Raw genomic sequence first — 13,387 nt, forward strand, 5'->3', positions numbered from 1 at the left:
TCTTCGTTTCAGTTCTCTCACCCTCGTTTCTTAGAACTTGTGTCCAATACGATCAAGAATGTAAACAAATAGAGATGAGTGCTTGGAATCGAACGAATATTCGAGTTTATTTGCATATTACTCCGAAATAAACGAATCAATGAAATTCTTAGTTTCATCGTGTCCATAATTTTGATATACATTCTTATATTTGTTTCATGTCGTTCACACTCCATTACGGATTATTGTAACAGGATAGTATAGTATTTTCGGAGCTAGACACTAAACATGCGCGCGTAGCATCGATGGAGTAACCGTTTAACGAGGTAAATTCTTTTGGAACGTTTTCACCATGACACGTCGACGAAGAAAAATGAAAAATAAAGTGCACGGTTTGAACGTACGCGTCTAGGTATACGCGACGGAAGTTTAGAAAGTTGTAGCGAGTCGTATATATACATGCTGACCGGCTACCCAGCCATTCTGTACGCTCAGAACCGGTTTCGAGGTTTTCGCCCGAGGGGCCCCACGATTCGAACGTAACGACGCGTGGTGTTCGAACACGATAAGCTTGTGGTCACGTTGGGCCTGTATCAGGCTACAGGGAAATATCCCAAATTGTCGATTGTGCCGACTATATTTCTTTATATAATGTATGATCGTTATGACGATACGAGAACATTTTTATCAAAAGTTTTACAGCGTCTGCAGTTAAAAATACTAATAGCAGTACGCTTACAGTGTATAATAACATATAAATAGGATTAAAATGTTTGAAATATTTTGATGGTTATAACAATCCGATTACCGGGACTGTAGCGATAAAATGACACTTTAAAAATATTTCCAACAGTAGGAAATTTGTACCGTTTCCAGGTGGTTGAAAGTATGCACAACGATAGTGTCTACAAGTGACACCTATGATTTACAGGCGTGCGCAGTTCACAAACATAAGTTGCGTTTAAATAGAAATAAACGTCGCGTAATAAGATTCGTGATAAGATTTGTGGCAGTGTTTTCACATTGATTACTCGCGTATTGAACCTTTGCATTCTATTTTAATATTCACGGCAAGGGCATCGTTGGATACTGTTGCGTTGACCATATTTTTCACTTTTCTGTACAAATCTAAATTTAGTTCGAAGCATACCAATTATATTCCACGCACTGTACAGTAATTACTGCGTTTGTAGATTTTTATGATTATATGCTACGCTACATTGCCATGATTCGTTATCTTCGTTAGTAAGGGCTTTCTAATAAAGCATGATCTTTATTCGATATCTTTCATTGTGTTTTAATGACAGTCCAGTGGCTGGGAACATCCATAATTGTCTGTAGCAAATCTAAATCGATCGCTACTATAACGCCTATTATTCGAACGATGGCTGGCTGTTGTTCATAATAAGCGAATTATTTTCTTTTGTAATAACTCGAATGATTCGAAGATCGGCGGCACGCTCTTCTTGTTTCTTGCTTGAATTGCTGATCGAGATATAACAAGGTCCATTTAGTATGCTCGATGAATATTTTTAATTTAAATGAAATTTGAAATTTAACTGATAAATTCCTTCTTTAGTAGGTATATATGCTTTCTTTTTTTCTTTACCAGAAATTGAACATTACTTTTACGCAAGTTTAATTTTAAATGAAAATAAAGGACAGTTAATACAAAAGCAACTGGAACTGAAAATTAGCGTTTGTAATTTTGGATATCTAAAAATGCTCGCGTATATCATGGTATTAATAGCCAACTAAATTTTTGTTAGGTTTCCAATTGTGGAAATATGATCCGTTGTTTCAAGTAGGTTGGATGAACGGTAATTCGATAAACAACGGTAATGGAGTCTTTTGTTCTATTTTATATTACGAACAATTAATATTGTAAAATTAATTGGAATGCTGGTTGTACAAAATGAATAACAAGATACGATACGTGTTTGTATATGAATAATTGGAATAAAGAGAGAATGTTTTACGGTTATTTATTAGCATATTTTTCAATGTTTAACGGGTAATATTTTATTCTTTCGCTTATTAACGATAATAGAATATTACGTATGTATATTGATATTACTAAGAGACGAACTTTTCTTTCATTTGGTCACGTTTACTGTTTCTTGACTTTGTACCGTAAGAAAGAACATGTCGGTAGATGTAAACACGAGATGTGCATTGGGATGAGTAAAGTGTGTCATGTTTGTTAAAGAAATATGTACAGTAACCTTTTGCGTGATCCATGAACTTTCATCAAACATTTACAGACCTCTTCGACGAGAGAAAGCTGTAAAAAAGAGGTATTTATGGAAATATATACATTGCTTTGGATGGATCCCTAGCGAAAAGAGAAAGTAACGATATATTGTCTAAGACGCTGCTTATATGTAAATGCGCGTATATAAATGTACTTTAGTCGAAATATGGAGTTGCACTTCGTTTGCCGCAATTGGTTTTGCGAACATTTTTCAATGTAAACGTTTCGTCCTGAATTATGTCAATTACAACTTACGATTCACATTTTACTATATAAATATCTATAAAGTAGGAAATTTGTGGACACAGCAACAGGTTATAGTTAGTAAAGCTTGTAACCAGTGATCGAATTGTTTTATTTGCACAGTATATGGCAAGTACGTAGCAACGAAACAGGATAATCTATGCTCGCGACTTTCTTAACACTAGAACTACCGATAGTTAACACGAAGCTATTTCTACCAAACCAGTGAAAATGACTGGTCTTTAAAAAATACGTAACGATAGAATATTTTTATATTTATTGATCTATTACTTTCTTACGGAAGCAATTCCATGTTATGTAGTACATTTTTGGTATTATTAATCCATTTGGGACCATAATCCCTAAACGAGGGTTGTCACATTTACAAAATTGTAGAACCACTTATTTTCACTGGTGTGGTATTTCTAATGTTATCATCTAGCGATCTAGCGATCGATCCGGAATTTTCCTGATAACTGATATCATCATATCGAATGATACGCAGTAAAAATTTAAAAAACGTGCGGGAAGTTGTACAAAACGAGGAAACTGGTTCATTGAGGTTGGATAAACAGATTGCGGGACCCTTTTATACTTCGACAAGCACCAGCCATTCTGACCGATGTTGGTATAAGTAGCCTTGATACAAAATTATTTTCAGTTTGAATATATAAAAAACAAAATAAAATTCATTATATTATTCGTTTAGTTATCGTTGCGAAAGTCATTACATCACTGCGGGAAAAAAATATAACACGAAGTAAGAATTTTAAAATAAAACTGTAAAACCGGTCGATTTGACTGGTGTGGTAGTTCTAGTGTTAATCGACGTTTCAACCGACCGTTTTCCTCGTTTTTTTAAAACCGAATGTAAAGCAAGAGAATCGAGGATTGTTTATTTAGATGATATTTTCTTCGAGCTGAATTCTTATACGCAACTTTTTCCATTCGTATCGATGCGTAATGTACGCCAGTGATTATTCAGGATATGCCGGCGTGCTCGACAATCTTAATCGCGTAGCGCAAAGTTGGCATTATTCCATTCTGGTGATTTGTCACGAACGAGAGTTGATACCGGTAGTGCGAATAGACGATTCATGTAAATCCACGAACCGAGCGGTTTTCATATTATTCTAATTGGCAAACTTTGACTTCTACTTACAATTTATGAACACCCTTCTTGCTATGGTACACACGTATAAATCCTGTCGTACAGCGATGATTTATCGCGTCGAGTCTTCTTATGCTTGCATTTATTAAACTCGTCCGGCTAAAATACCGAAGATAACGGTATCTCGTCGTCGATTACCAGTTTTCCGAATTATCCGAGACACTCGGTGATTTATCTACGAATAAGTTTCACCGTATAAATAGCAAATTGCGTATAAGAAATTTGACCCTTTTGAATGTCGTAGAATCTCAGAGTTGCGTTAATTTCTAGAAAAAAGAAGATGAAAGATCGACCAAGAAAAAGTCAGGTCGAAATGGTTAATTCTTAGGATTATACGGTACATCACGACACGATGCGCCGTGATGTTTGGTGGTGACGACGTCGTCGATTATTCAGCTTTCGAAGGTGGACGACGACGTTGCTCTTCTCCGGTCATTAATGTCATCGGGAACAGTTGATACCACAACACGAGTAGACTATTCGTGCTAAAGCTGAGAATCGTGTAGGCAGGCTCGCGGAAGAGAAAGTGCTGGTTTTACGTTCACATATTATAACGTCGAAGTGGAAGTACACAGCGGACATTCGCCAACCACGACCACCTCGCTCTATTCTTTTCGTGTTCTCGATTTCCTTCTTGTCTAGACAAAACATTCCTTCTTCCTTTTCTCTCTGCCTGTTTCTCTCCTTCTCTTTGTTCGTGTTGCTATCTCGATGGATGCCGATGCAAGAGTAAAGAGACAAGTGGAATATTCGGAAGCGTGCCAAGTAGATATTTATACGGTAACGAGAAACGTTGGGCCTGTTTGTGTCGCGTCGTATCGCATCGTGTCGGACCGAATACGAGGCTACGGTTCTTTCTCGCAAGTTGCATGTCTTAAATCCGAAGCGTAGAAAAGCGATGTTTGTAACGAGATGTCGTTATCCTTTGTTTCTTATTTTCAGTGTTTCTCGCTTGGATTTCGTTCACCATTCATGGCTTACCATTCGCGTCTTTCTCGCTCTTTACTTCGCTTTCTTTCTTTATTCGCGTGTATTTTACTAATTTGCAATTGTGAATGAAAATTTCTGATTTCAGTATTCTCGTTTGGAGAAATAAGATGGAAGTTGAAATCGTTAGGATCCATCGCCGAGTGAATTTCATTGCACGCCGTACAGCGCTAAAGTACTTTCTTGCGTGCTGTTTTTTCCTTCATTGAATAAGTATGAGGAACTATATCTATGGTGTTCGGTAGCTGGCTGCTCGCCGTATGCTTCACGGAATAATATCGATTTTCGAATAAATATTCTTGTTTCTCTTTATGCTATCTGGCTTGTATCTACGATTATACGATCGTTACTTGTTTCCGTATCTTATTATTATGATATTCATAATAGTGTGCGATGTTTTTCCATTTGTCACGTTATGTTTTCGTGAAAAGTTTTTAAGAATTATTATGCAGTCATTATGAACGAAGTTGTAGGTTGTAGAGAGTACAAGGCTCGGTCGGAAGAAACAAACTCGTCTCGTTGTTTCCTTTGTCCATTTCTACGATAAAACCTGTGCTGCTATAAATTAGGAGGAACGAAATTTTCTGTCTTTGATCCCTGTAATGAATAATATCGATGTTTTTGAGAAACAATAAATTGGTTCGACTTTGATTAATTGTTAATTATTCATCAATTATTCAATTATTCCGATATTTTTTCACTTTGTGTTTCCTTTTCATTCGTTGTAGCGTGCGTAGAAAATGTCATCTTATACGTAACAGAAACACGTCGTTGTATATTTTTAAGAAAAGATTTTATATCAGCCCTATTCTTCCGTTCTCTTACCTCGTTCTCCATCCTGCAAGTATTCCGTAATAATTTCTCGCGCTTTCACATTTTCTCCTCTTTTTCTGTATATTTTCAATCAGTCTCTGTGGACTCAACCGCAATACGAAACTGTCTTACCATTTACCTTGGCTAACGTTTTTATTAGGTCGTTTCATAGATACCGTCGTGTCTATCGCCGTTTAACTCTAAAACGTTCAAAATTTCGAAAAACGCGAACGTAATATTATAGTAATATTATATGTTATTTTCTAGAACCACTAGTCCATTCTTCGAACAATTTGCCAATCGGTCTCTTGAAAAATTGTCAAGTTAATTGTAAATGTTTCATCGATTTCATACTATTTATTTCATTTTATAATTTCATATTAATTACGAAATAACTTTGTATGTATATATTCTGGATGCGAACCTACTGTTTACCCTGTTTTACGTTGTTCGCAGGAGAAAAATTGGAACACAGGTGGTCTGTTGAAAAGAAAAGAATCTGATAGTTTTTCATTCATTTTCGTACGTATTGTACGTGCAGAGGCTTGCGAGTCGTTCTTTTTCGTTGGCTATAATTTCCATTATGGAGTGTTTGTCTCGCTCGCTCCCTCTTTAATGGTGAGCAAGCAGGCGAAGTGAAGAAAGAACGAACGAACGAGTACGGCTACGGGTACGGGTACTTACTAGCAGCTCTGTCATCGGTTGCCAGAACGGTCGAGCGTGAAGGTAGAAGAACGGGGTGGGAAGAGACCATTACCCACCGAGAGTAAGAAACGGGCAGCGTGGGCCAGGTACACTCGACCCGAGAAATCCTCGTACACGTCCTACTACCGTCGAGTGGACCGAACAGCTTTATATTTCCCCTCTACTCCTTTTCTCGCGCCTTATTACATAACGTACATGTGTAGGAACATGTAAAATGATAATTTCAACAGAAATCGTCGAGCGCGCGTGTCGTCCGTATGACCGGATGGTTGAACGTCAGGCGAACGTTTTCGCGACTCGCAGCCTCGCATAATTATGTAACACGCGTGGTTTGAGCTGCGTTATATCGTAATAACGCGACCACGGTGATACGGAATCTACACCTCATACGTTACACGTACTCAGGTACCGGCTGCCGCGTATAGTTTTCGCTGGCATTGATTTACGGAAGATTCCGGTTTTCGAATGTGCTGCGCTCGTGGGCGTAGTCCCGATCGAGACGTCGAGATTAGGATTACCGCGCGAGGCGTATAACGAGCGAGTTTTCGCGCCGGATAATTAAGGCAGAGATATCGGGGGTAAAAGTAGCGCAACGGATGGATAAGGTTTCCTTTACAAGATTCGGGACACGCTTTACACTCGATACTTTGCAACGCGACGACGTAGTTGCACCATGTTGCGAAACAAGCGTGTCCCGATCGTGAACGCGATCGTCGAACAATTTCGGTATTTAACCCTTTCGCATCGAATGCCGCTTGTAGGCGGCATTATTTATTATTTATAGGCGACCTCATATATCCGTCATTCAAATGATACATATACAAGTGCTATCTGTAGACAATAATATATTTTTTCGTTATCGGCAGAACATTTTCTGTTGATTTTATTGACATATTGGATTAATCACTTGTTAAAGTTACTTATCGTTGAAACAACATTAAAACGTTTCACGCAATATATTTCAAACATCCAAACGATCGTATACTGTTTCATGCTAAAAAATCTATTAAATCCATTGACAGTGAAACGGTATTTCATATACGGTTTTTACAAGAATTATTGTTATTTAGGACTTAGGAAAACGTATATACAGCAACCACTCACACTGTGCGTATTTCCGGCGCGGGTTTTAGTACTTCGGCGGACTGGACTGCCGAAGCGAAAGGGTTAATTCCGCGAGACTCGGCGCCGATACGAGATCACTCGTCTACGTTACACGATCTTCCCTTTTCTTCTTAATCTGAACGCTTTCTCGGAGAAGGAGATACAGATATCGTTCGATGATGAACAATCGTCTTTCTCCGAGTATCGACTTTCACGTACGTTTATCGTGCGTAATTGGCCACTGGATTAGTTTCAGCAGTGTCACGCGTTTACTCGACCAGACCTTCGCAAACATATGCCTTTACGTAATCTTTTACGATTGGATTGGATTGGATTGGATTGGATTCGATCCGTTTCCCACCAGTTTTCGGCCACGTATTACGTAGCCGCGGCTATGCACGAACCTCCGGCCGAACGTTCAACTTTTCCTCCAACCACCTTGCAACCACCTACATCCGCTAGTTCCGTGCTCACTTTCCCTCTTTCTCTCTTTCTCTCGTTCGCTGGTTCGCATTCCAACAGGTGCGAAACGCGTCACCGCGCGCTCTGCCAGAGAGGGAGGACGAGCTTTTATCACGTACAGACAGACGCATAGGTTGCACGTGATGCCAGAGGGATCGACCGTTCCTACAAGGCTGAACAAATCCTTTCCTTTGTATTCGACGGCATGGAAAATTCCTGGTTAGTTGCTAATCCGTCGAATCGTTGCTTCTGGACGAACAATTTTCCATGGAACTTGCGGTCCCGGCATAGTTATGCAAGCACACGCGTCACTCTTACTTTTGTCACGTTTTTGGCCATATTTTCAGAAGCAAATGCCTTCGTAGACTGCGACGATCTTCTCCATGTGCACGGATAGAACAGCGATTTCAAAGGACTTCCTTTCAAAATACAGTTCTTGTTTCGAAAACTTTCTTCCAGTTGTCCCATCCTTTTCGCGATGGAATAATCGTTGCACAGTGTGCACTAATGTCGATGTCGTTTTACCAACAGTTCTTCGCAACTTGACTCGAAAGTTGTTGCGAGGCGTTCTTAGACGTCTTTTTTTTAAATAAAAGGCGGCTTTACCGTTCGTCAACTTGGCCGAATATGGGAACATTTTGAAGTCCAACGTAGAAACAGCCGCGTACAATCGGAAGCCGGGTTACCGTTGATACAGAGTAGTGTGTATTGGAAAATGAACTTTTATCTGAGAGTGACATAATGTAATTTAAGGAAGAAAGAAATATAAATAGATATATGGACAACTAGAACAAAGACAAAACATTGACATTAGTGTCGAATATTATTATAATATCGTGTAGCATAGTATCATGGTTGTCACGTTCATCGAATTATTCGTTAAGATGATTAATACTTCTTCTTTTCTTCTTCATGTTTATTGTCCCTTTGCGTAGTTTGAAATTGCATTTCTTCATGTGATAGCACCGTGTAGTTCGAGATATAGCACTTGCTACACAGAATTGGTGGAAATCATACGAAACTCATCTTGTTCGCGAGTGTTGAGAAAATTTTATATTTAATTTAATAATTTTCGTTATGAATTAGCAGTATGTGTTTGTTGTGACCAACTTCACCAAAAATCTATATTACTTTGAAACAATGTTTGATCTTTGTTTCTACTCTAGTGCCAAGCAAAATGTAAGAAAGACAAAGAGCTTATATCCCATATCTCATGCAAATGAGATAGGCTGTATCTTTAAAATGATTAGAAAGAAAATGAATAGTGTAACGATAAAATGGAATAGTGCAGCATTATCTTACATACTTCGTTCGAATCGTACGGCATTCGTTTGGGTTAAAGATATAAAGTTAGTTACTTAGGAGACTATCGAAATTCTTCTAATTTCTATACATATATATTTATGCATTTATAGAGAAATAAACATAGTACATTTCCTATATATATATATATTATATCATTTTCAGTGATTTTTTAAACGTTTCAATGAAGTTACAGTATCGATTTCGTTGTGTATGTGCAGCTTTATTACAACAAGATGTATATTTTACACTGACGAGTTTCCACTATTCACATCTGACGTCGTCTCGTAGGAGTTCCGATTATGACATCGATGCGGACGTAAATTAATATAATCTTGTACCGTTGACGTCGACGATACGGTGAAACACACGAACCGTCCTTTAACTGCTAACTCATCCCTCAACTTTGCTCGCACACTGTAAACCCGCTTCTGCACATATACCACGGGTATAACTCAAATTGAACACGAGTTTACACAACCATCCCCTGTAACGTTCAACAAATTTCAGATGCATTAAGCTAATTTCATAATTCGAAGCGTTAACCTGCCAACCTTAGTGCATCAAGCGAGTGCTTGCAATCAGTTGGCGCGACGTAGGATTTGTAACACGGTGCCCTCCGGTATCTATCGCTATCTTGACGTTTTAATCTTCTTTACACCTTACAAGATGTAATATCGCGAACAAGATCCTTCCACTGGCTCGCGAGTAGTATCACCGCGTTCCCATGTGTGTAGATATCGCGTTTGTACGGCTTTCAGGCAAAACGCGCGTGTGGAACATTTTCATGATAGGGCCGCTGCGCTGATGGCTGGACTCGTTGGTAATTTATATCGGGGACTGTACGCAGGCGAACGGTTAGCCTTGAAGTTTACTATAGCCAGGACGGACACGACGCGGAGAGTTGGTTGATGCTTTCCACCATCTCGTCCTCGTCGCTCGCGTAGTAGTACAACACTGACTGCGGGCATTTCATCGTGTATCCATACGTTCCGTTTAATCTTCGAGAGACTCTGGTGGTATTATGAAATTTTTCAGATCTCTTTCAAACTTACCACGAGAAATTTTTGTCGCCGCGTACGGAGAAAGTCGAAAATGCGGGTATGCTCGTACATTTCGTAGTGCAATTTTAGGATGAATTCCTTGCGAACGAGTATTTACGTTCGCCCTACGAGTCGGTAGAGTCGCTGGAACAATGGCGCGATATTCGTTTGAGTTAGATGATTTCGTTTCATTAGATTGCAGTTAGGGAAGGTAGGGGAGAAGCGTGTTGGAATTCCAATCGAGTTTCTACGATACTTTCGAATAGAGGAATTATTCGTTAAACGAAACACGTGATCAGAATTTTATTTCTCGCTTGTTATTTTCTGTCGGACAAAAATAGAAATGTTTTATAATAGTTGAAATAGATTTATTTTCAAGTTCAATTCCAGTTATTGCGAATGTTTTATTTAATCGCGCTCGCTACTTCGTTTACAAAATCGAATCTGCTTGAGCCGAGTGAATCGTCCGAGTAAAATTATGAGAGGAGAAGTTTGTATTTGTATTCTCTTTTTTATCACGGATATTCTATTTGTATGTTGGAATATATAATCAATTTCATCTTTCTCAGTACAAGTTAAGCAAACGCTCATTTTTTTTTTTGCGTATATTTATGTCGCCAGGCAAACACATAGGTTAACGAGTATCTATACCCTTTGTTTTACGATATATGTTAGCAAGTACCAAGTACAATCACTTTGTACGTCTCGAGCTCAAGTATGGATGTTCAGATCGGACACGTTGTTCAGCTACGACGTAAGATACGTATTGATCCATGGCGTGGATATGCAATGTGTGCATATATACACACGCCGACACTCCTGTATTTTTCTTGATGCTTGCTCAAGTAGCGTTTAACTTTAGAAGAGGAAATCCATTGTTAGGTAAAAATGGAATTTGCAAACGCGATGAAATAGCTTACGGAAATAGCTGACGTTTTAGCTACTGAGCTGTCGTGACTGATTTCATTTTTCAATTAACGCCTTTTTAAATCGTATCCACGTATCGAGTCGACTTACGAAGTTACTTTGCGATATTATAAATGTTTAATCGGAAGAAATCTTTTTCATTTACAATTTAAATCGATAGCAAAATAGCTAATATACATACTTTTATCAAATGTCTTAGTTCTCGGTATGTAATGTGTTATTTATCGAAATTTATTTCATTATTTTCTCGTAAATTCATGTTCGTTTTTAGTTCAATTCTGTAGGTATTTGTCGTCTGTGTACGTTCCGTACAATTGTCGTTATTATATTTTTATTAATTACTCGCATAGATAACATCGTTTTTGAACGAGAAGGTATTCCACTTTATGCGAAGGCACATTAACGACAAATAATATCGCGCTGAGTCAAAGGAATGATTAAACGCAGGATGTTTATGTTGGAAATAATTCACGTAAAATGCTTGCGGTGTCTCTGTATTAAAGCACTAAGCGTGTTTATTTGAGCGTATAAATTGCAGTCGCTGTTGTCCAAGGTGTTTTCTTATCATGTTGTGTGACACTAATTGTAAGAACGTTATGAAATTCCAGCTGAATTGTCGTTTGTATCGTTGCCTAAATCGTTAATGACCATTTCGACACGTACTTTCTCTAAATCGTTAATAAATAATTACCAGATATGTATACTGTTATAATGTTCATCTCGCTCGAATACAGTATACGTACGAAATATCCAAACAACAGGAATTTTTCTTCAGGACACGATTAAACGTCGCTTCGATCTTTTTATCAAAAGAGACTTCTCATATTTTTCGAGCTTTTAGTAATTTCAGCAATCCATCATATCGACGCAGTTACAGACGTTTTTCCATCTCCTAGCTTCGTCATACTAATTCCAAGATAATTGATTTCCGCTTGACCGTTGCTCGGTATTCTTTGTATTACCTTCTGAATTATTATTATTAATATCGTCGTAGATTACGAGAAAAAACGTCAACTATAAGTAGCAGTATAGTAGTATGTATGCTCAACTTGGTGAAGTGGACCCATATGGAAGTCCATGTAATAAACGTACATCAACGATATAATATCCAGTCTAAATTGATTCCAAAGGAAATTTAATTCGACTAACAGGTTTTTTTTCCCGAACTAAGCTACTTCTATAAAAAGAACTTCTCATACCTTGGGTAATTCGTAAAGTAATTGACTGTGCATATTTAAATTACGAGAGGAACGAAAGTAGCTACTATGTCGATAAAAAGTATCTTATTGGGCGATATTTTCCACCGAACGACCTGCTGCAATAATCAATCCTTTTAATTATTTCGTTGGATCGTTTCAAGAACGACAACGAATCGTCCGACTTGTTTCCAAAGAGCACAGCAACTACGAGCATTATCGTTGCAACAACGAAGCTCTTTACTGTTTATCGTGAACGCAACGTGTCGTTTATTGAGTTTCCCTGGACGACCTTATTCCGGCATCATTACGCAAGATGCCAAAACGTTATCTTGAACGGTGTGTCTCTCGTTATTCATTCATGGTTGCGAGCAAATGCCTGTGTTAACACGTGCCACCTTCTCCAGACTAGGTATACATATATCTAGGAAGCAAAGCGTAGCAACAGCGCTCTCAAGAAAATACACAGGGTATCTCGTAATTGTTCGTGGTGCCGTGCAGCTCGTCCTCGCATAACAAGGCAATGGTTTTACGTCGAAAAAATTTATCGAATTATTCCGTTGCTTGTAGCAGAAGTTACAAGATCTATATAAAGTTGAATAGTTAGACGCAAGTTACATCGACCTGAAATCTGGGATTTAACACTTGATGAGTCGCAGCCCGGTATTCTTTGAAATTGTTTTTTCTTTTCGCCAATGTGCGCGTGTCATTATCCATTCAGGTGGTATCGCAGGATCTTTCGTTTCCGATCGAGTCGACCTCGAAGACAGAGGTAGGAAGAAAAAAATATGAATGGTGCTCAAGGCTGATTCGACGAAACTCGCAGAGAAGGTATCGGGAGCCCAAGGAACTCGAGAAGAAAATTCATGATCATAATTCGTACCTTCGATGATTTCGGAGATTTCTGAGATTGAGAAAGAATTAAAAGACCACGCGCAAAGGCGTACTATTTTTTTAAACATAAATAACATGGGAAATGCTTGGCATTAACGGTATCAAATTAATCACAGAGGAATTGTAGATTATTTGTTGGATGTTAATATTTTTAAAAGTTTCGCAACGCTGGAACTAGATTAACTGACAAATATTTACGCGTAATTGATGTTTTTTCAACTGAAAATATTCAACTGAAATCGACTATCATTTTTGGATGACTTTTTTTTATCATCTATCACATTTTACGCGATTATACCTACATTCT

At 38.3% G+C, this 13,387-nt stretch overlaps 1 protein-coding gene across 2 annotated transcripts in view; it reads left to right on the top strand.

The window, feature by feature from the left end:
* Positions 1-13,387, top strand: part of LOC100647567 (semaphorin-1A) — a 374,093-nt gene that overhangs the window by 1,062 nt on the left and 359,644 nt on the right. The window lies entirely within an intron of this gene.

This window comes from Bombus terrestris, chromosome 2 (genome assembly GCF_910591885.1).
Source record: "Bombus terrestris chromosome 2, iyBomTerr1.2, whole genome shotgun sequence".
Classification (NCBI taxonomy): domain Eukaryota; kingdom Metazoa; phylum Arthropoda; class Insecta; order Hymenoptera; family Apidae; genus Bombus; species Bombus terrestris.